This window comes from Drosophila ananassae, chromosome 3R (genome assembly GCF_017639315.1).
Source record: "Drosophila ananassae strain 14024-0371.13 chromosome 3R, ASM1763931v2, whole genome shotgun sequence".
NCBI lineage: Eukaryota > Metazoa > Arthropoda > Insecta > Diptera > Drosophilidae > Drosophila > Drosophila ananassae.
In genome coordinates, this window is record NC_057930.1 from 21128276 (window position 1) to 21135417 (window position 7142).

At 40.0% G+C, this 7142-nt stretch overlaps 1 long non-coding RNA gene across 1 annotated transcript; it reads left to right on the forward strand.

Annotated features, from left to right (window-relative positions):
* On the forward strand, positions 1 to 1279 carry LOC116654944. The gene is made up of 3 exons (XR_004310103.2): positions 1 to 525; positions 647 to 809; positions 1161 to 1279. It is a non-coding gene; the product is annotated as an uncharacterized LOC116654944 (long non-coding RNA).
* Positions 1280 to 7142: the final 5863 nt, after the last annotated feature.

A 7142-nucleotide genomic window follows, 5' to 3' on the forward strand; every position in this document is an offset into this window, starting at 1 on the left:
CTAGCAAATTATTTATAAAATATTCCCCTGCCACACGTCTAACCTCCTTCCATTTTCAGCCCAACAAGTAGCCGCACATTATAACAACATTAACATGAAGCACATCGGTTAAGTATAATGCATGCCACGAGCATAATGATGCACTCCCCAAAAAATCGCAATAACCAAGAAAAAAAAATGATGATGGGGAGACACGCCGACTGCGAAAATTATTACATACGGAGCGGGAATTCGGCATGAACATGACGCGCGATGCCACCATAAACCGGGCGATAACCTGGCCAAAACCGTGGTCCAAACCCATGACCCATTCGATGAGCAGGAGGCGGTGACGGAGCTGTAGCTCTGAATAAAGTATCATATGCAAAAATTTTTTGGTGGTGCATCAAACGGGGGGTGGCATCCACTTAATGGCTGTTAGCCTGGCGGGCGTGCATGGCCTGTGGATGCCACAGCACCACCTCCTTCTCACCTAAATGCCCCACACATTGCCCCAAAAGTGCACTCAAGGAAAAATAATATACAGTTTGTATTAGAAAAATAATATAAATAATTTAATTTAAATTGTTGGTAGACTATTTATTTTATGAAATTATTTAAACTTAATTTTGGAATATTTTTTCTAATAGTTACACTTTTTTTGAAGGTGCTACATGCCACGTCCATCGCTTTGGTATCAACCTGTAAAATGTATAACGACAGCATTAAGCTCGTGCCACCAGCTGGAACTGTTTCTTTTTTTAGTTGTTTCATGGGATTTTGTGGCTCCAACGCTACATGAGACAACGGTACACTTGCGGCAGGTTCAGGTGAGTTCAGCAAGCGGCAGTGCCCGATCTGATTTGTGTCATCGGTCCACCTACCTGGCCAAGTCTAAAAGAATGTTTTAGCATTTTATGAGGTATTCTGCAATGGGAGAAGTGGTTGGGTTTTAATAAAAATTTCAACAAATCAAGAAAATAATATTTTAAAACAATATTTATTTGTTATAGTTAAGTCTATAGCTTCTTAAAATTCTTTTACTACTTCAGTTTGAAATATATTTGTATTGGGTGTCTCATAGTTCGTTTTAAACCTCCCTAAAATATTAAATTTTCTTTGCATTCTTAAATTTTAATATTATAATTTAATCAGTTTCTGAATTTTTTGTCATCCTCCAGGCTTACGACCAAAAATTTTCTCGACTGGAGCTGGATCGTGGAGCTGGTTTCGCTTCTGGATTTTATTCTGTTTATTGAGCAGCCAGGCAACCTGTTCCCCTACCATTTTAAGTAGCAGTCTCTTCCCAAAAAAAAAAAAAAAATAAAATAAAATAAAAATCACAACCAGGTGCTGTTCTTTCAGGCAAGCAAGAAAGGATCTGAGGGATCTCCTATTGCATTCAGGCGAAACTACCGCAGGCATTTACTTCCACAGGCACTTGGCAGATGCCGGGGTGCAATTCAAATTAGTGCTCGGCACTCGGGATGCATTATCCTGCGGCACGTTGATTTATATCCCGACAGGCCGGCGCATGCTTCTGTCTTTTCAATTACTCAACGCGTCTCCCCCGCGATACAAAATGCATTTTCAGAGGGCATCCCCATCCATGAATTCCTTTCAGAGCTCCCGTTTCGCCTGTCATGTTTCCTTTTCTCCAATTCTATTTATTTATTCAAATGCAGCGTGCCTCGAGTGGCACTAATGAACAAATCCTGCAGCCTGAATGTGCCGAGTCCTGAATGGTTTTCCGGGGAAACATCTGCGCGTGCGATTGGAGAGGATTTTTGGTTTGGCTTGTCAGTGCCAGGATAAGTGTGCCGATGCCGGTGACGGTACCGGTGCGTTGGTCCTTGTCAGAGATTGATCCAGGATAATGCTTGATGGGCAAATGGAAAGATTAATTTAATATCTAGAGAGTACTTAGTAAGTACTACTTACTATAGCAGTAAATAAAAATTAAACAAACCTATATTTAGCACTTGCCATTAGTCCGAAAAATGTCATAAACTCAATAAAAATGAAGTGCTCCCACAAACCACCTGGCCAGATTCGACTTGGCCATTTATTACTCTCTTTTTTTATCGCGTATGGAACCTCTCCTTGATTTGGCCCAACATCTGTAACCCAATTACGAGGCCAACAGAGAGAGATCTAGCTTGGAGACCTCCCACGTGCCGCTATAAAATAAAACTTTATTCCAGCCAGCATTCCGGGCCTACAACTCGTATTTTCACCTACAACCCATCAAATTGATGGACACGAATGAAAGAGGAAAGTGCGACCTTTGGCGCCTCCAAAGAAAAATAGCTTGAAGAGTGACTGACTGACTGACTGATCCGAACCGAACCGATCCCCGAAATAGGCAGATGCATGTGGCTTTTGGGGCCAGGGCTTGGGCGATAATTGATGAGCTTTTAGCATTTAAGCAGCAGAAAAATACCAACTAACGCACTTCAGTCGAGGGCCCCGTTAAAATGATTAATCATTTGGCAGGTGCTTGCTTCGAGGGCCCAAAAACCAAAAAAAATTAAAAGTCAGAGGCAACATGAAAGGGTTCATCATCGCCGTCTCGACCTGGCCCGCTTTTGGCCCTTCCCTGCTTAACAAGAAACTATTTAACTTCATTTCAACGGTTTGCATTTTTGGTTAAACTGTCAAGTGGCTGGAGAGTGAAAAGGAAAACGGCCACAAAGGATCCCGGTTCGGCCAAAAGGATTACCGGCTCTTATTTGGCCTGCCTGGGCCACACCCACACAAAAGGTGTGCATCGTCGGGCAAGGGATGCGAGGGCGTGGACCCTCGTTCTGACCTGGTCTCGGGGATGGGCTGGCCGCTGTTGGCATCATTATATAATTTGACGAAAGTAAATCGCAGCGACCATCGAAACCATTTTACGGGTGAAATCAAAGGCACCGGAACAGTGGTTTGAAAAAGGTTAAAAGTTAAAGAAAGTTTTTAAAATTATTTACCAGTTATTTATTTATATTTCTAGATTAAAATTTAAATAGTAATAAGACCAGGAATGATTTTGATTTAAATTAAAAGAAAATGATGTACTGGTTTTCAAAGAGTACCTGAACCAAGGTAACCCCAATCTAATGACGGGTTAAATATCTTGAAAACTTTGCAGCTTGAACTCATTCCCTCTGCCTGGACCGACTTCTTATTATTGATCCAAGATTTATGGCAATTAATAATAGGTATAAAGCCATTGAGAATGGTTGCCACTTCCGTTCCCAATCCATTAAACAATTAACAGAGAGAGAGTAGAAAAATTATGACAAACTACGTACTACGTACAAACTAAGCCAGATTTATGCCGACAGTTTCTACTTAATTGAAAAGATAGTTTTTAGGCCACCTAAAAGAGACCCTAGTGGACGAGTGATGTAATCAAGACGGGTAGGAAAAAGAGGAGCACCTTGCCAAATCCTGATCTTCTCGAGGGCAGCTGGCATGTGTTCCTCAGGCCAACGACACGGATTTGTCAGCTGCTCTGAGCCCGCTTTTGTTTGGACTTCTTTCCTTTCAATACGGCCCCCTTCACTTCTCTTCAATCTTTTTGCGAATAATAGACGGACATGGAGATAGGAATCGGCATATCCACCGGTATATCCTAGGAACAGGTTCGTTTTCGCCTGACTTTTGTTTTTGTGTGGCATTCGATGGAACAATGGGCTGGAATACAGAAGAAAGATGTTCATCACCTGTCCTTGCCGGCGAACAGGATTCTATTTTTTGCCAAATGCCTTTTGTATGAAGAGATCACTCTGATCCTGTTGGCCTTCGACCTGAGGTATTGGCTTGTGCCAGGTCCTTGTAGTTTCCTAATTTACCTTGTTTTTTTTTGCAGGGGAGACAGTCTTAGATTCAATAAAGATTTTTTAAGTATATAGATCAATCATAGTTGAAAATTGAAAGGAATTGGTTTGTAGTCCTAAAAACTATTAAAATTTTAAAAAAAAATGTATATATATTAGTTTATAAATCATTGGAATTAATGCATCTTGCGAATGTTATATCTTTTCCAATATCCATCCGATTCTTGAGCGGAATACCTTAATCGATTTGTAGATCGAATCTCCATTGATCTGCATCAAAATCTACAAATAAAATATTTTTTTGATTTTTTGTCATAAATCCTGATGGGTCCCCCTGAAAATCCTGAAAATGCATGGGAGGCACTATGTGGCCCCCAGCGATAGCCATATCTTTTCCAATACTCATCCGATTCTTGAGCGGAATAGCTTAATCGATTCGTAGATCGATTCTCCATTAATCTGCATCAAAATCTAGAAATAAAATATTTTTTTAGATTTTTTGTCAAAAATCCTGATGGGACCCCTTGGAAATCCTGAAAATGCATGGGAGGCACTATGTGGCCCCCAGTGAAGGCCATATCTTTTCCAATACTCATCCGATTCTTGAGCGGAATAGCTTAATCGATTTGTAGATCGATTCTCCATCATTCTGCATCAAAATCTGAAAATAAAATATTTTTTAGATTTTTTGTCCAAAATTCTGATGGGTCCCCTTGGAAATCCTGATAATGCATGGGAGGCACTATGTGGGCCCCAGCGATAGCCATATCTTTGCCAATACTGATCCGATTCTTTAGCGGAACACCTTAATCGATTTGTAGATCGATTCTCCATCAATTTGCATCAAAATCTGAACACAAAATATTTTTTAGATTTTTTGTGAGTTGTCAATGCAATCTAACCAAACAACAAACGTTTCGAAGCCATATCAGGGAAAAGGATAACCATAATTATCTACAAAAAAACTATCTTATCTGGCGCATGTAGCTCTCAAGGGTTAGTTTCACATAAAAAAAAAATATAGACAGACACTTGTTAAGCAGTTGCCACACAAAAAGGTAAAAACGAGGTGAATATATTTGGGGACTTTAACAAATATTAACTCAGCGACCGCAGACCAAAACCAAAACCAAATGTTAGATAAATTTAGAGCCGTCTGGACACGCACACTTTTCTGGGCACCTGAATTTTTGTACTATTTATTATTTAACATTTAACATTTACCATTTATATGTTTTTTGTTTGTGCGCTACCTAGGCAAGGTGGTGATCGTGATTTTCGATGACACGAACATATTTACCACAAAATGGGTTATTTGCTCTGTTATATTTGGTTGGGCGAGATGCTAGGCAGGTGCTAAACGATAAGATCTCTCCAGATACGGCAACTATATTTAGGTTTCAGAGTCGAGACCACTAGAATGCCACCAACACCGAAGTAGGATATAGAAATAAATAAACCCGTCGCCGCTTGACAACGTCGTTAGAAAGCCATTCAATTTGGTTTAGTATTGTCTCGCGTCGAGGTCCTTTGTCTTCTGTCGCTGTCCTGCTGCCTCGAAATGAATCCTTGGCGAGCGCCTTCCTGCCCAGCAGGATCTCTTTGGTATTTTGCGCAGTTTTTCATTTCTAATGGCAACTGGCTTTGTTCGCTTTTGTTCAACCAGTAGCGGTAGGTGGCGCATTAGCGTTGCACAAACACGCCTTTAAGGATCAGGTGTGCTCCTGGATAAAGGATCGCAAACATCTGGAGTTTTGAAGTAAGATGAAGTCACTTCTGAAGGATGGATTGGCAAAAGTGAAAAGACTTTCCTGGCTTCAAAGCTATTTATTTTAGAAATTGAAAACCAACAAACTTTATTAATGATTTCATTTCTGAGTAATAAATTATATTTATTCAGGAATTCCCCTGTAACTCGAGCAGATTTGCTGAAATAACTATAGGGAATTCTTCTAATCCTCCACAAGATCGGTAACATCTTTATTTTGGGAAAGAAAGAACATCCTTTTTATAATCATGGGTGTAACAGTCGTAGCCCCTTGTCTCTATTGTACGCAAATCTGCACCAAATTTATGCAAATTGAAATTCCTGAGCAACACCTGGTAGGCAGAAACAATTGTCCCAATGATGAATGTGCTGGGGGATTGGTTTTTCTTTTTCGTATTTTTGCCCTGTCATGTTTTGTTTTGTGTTTTTGAAATCAGAACAGACAGAGCCCGGGCCAGACAACTTGGCGCGGCGAGAAGAAAACTGTAGCAGCGGCAAGGTGTCAATTCTGGGAAATCTGCCCAGCATGTGCAGACAATGGCCCAGCACAGCGGGATCACTTCACTTGGCCAAGAAAATGGTTAAGGCCATGGCCAGCTATAGGCCTGGCCATAGCAATGCATGCCCGCTCCTTGGCGACAATGACAATGGTGCAAGGTGAGATCAGGTGAGACCAGGTGAGGAGTGAGCAGATCATATATGTATAGTGTTGGCTAAAAAAAGAGCTAAAGGTATAGGATATTTAGTAAAAATAATCTACAAATTCCCATAGTCAGTAATAGCTACAAAATGCTTCTTTAAGACTAAGTATTTATTAAATTTAAAAACCTTAAACTCTTAGCCATAATCGAGCCAACTTTAGCATAACTTCCACACTATAACAGGCCATAACGAAGGCCCAGACAACATTATTGTCATTCGACTGGCAAAAGTAGTCCAGTGGGCTGTGGGAGAATCCTCTAGTAGCGCTCCAATTTACTTGTCCTCCACTCACTTATTCTTCTTCCCACAACTAATTTGCATGTTCATGCATTTTTCTGCCATTTCCTTGGCAAAAAAAATCACTTTGTTCGCTCTCTATTGCACTTTGCATTGAGGGGATCGTTTATTTATCTAGTAAATTCAGATGATTTTGCATAATTTATAGGGTTACATTTTTTTGTTTGCTTAAGCCTGGACATTATTTTACTTTGACTTGGAAATCTTTGAACTTTTAGCCCAGTTATTTTATTAAAATTTAACATTATACTTGGGTATATATTTCTTGAAAATTCAATATAATTTCAAGTAAATACCCCAACACACTTGTTACTTCTGACGATCAATAGAAACCTTGTAACAAAGCCTTCTAACAGGACAATGCCAATCTCAATGGGATATTCTGGGAACGGAAACGATGGTGCTGTGAAAATAAATTAGTTGAAAATAAAATAACAATCCTATTGAAGGTGTCCTTTTGCCAGCGTGTCGTTTTACTTCCGCTCCTCAACCAAAGGACTTTTTTACAAGCAAAAAAAGAAAAATAAATAAGAGAGATTGCAGGTGTTCAGCTCAACAGCCTACCTCCTGGG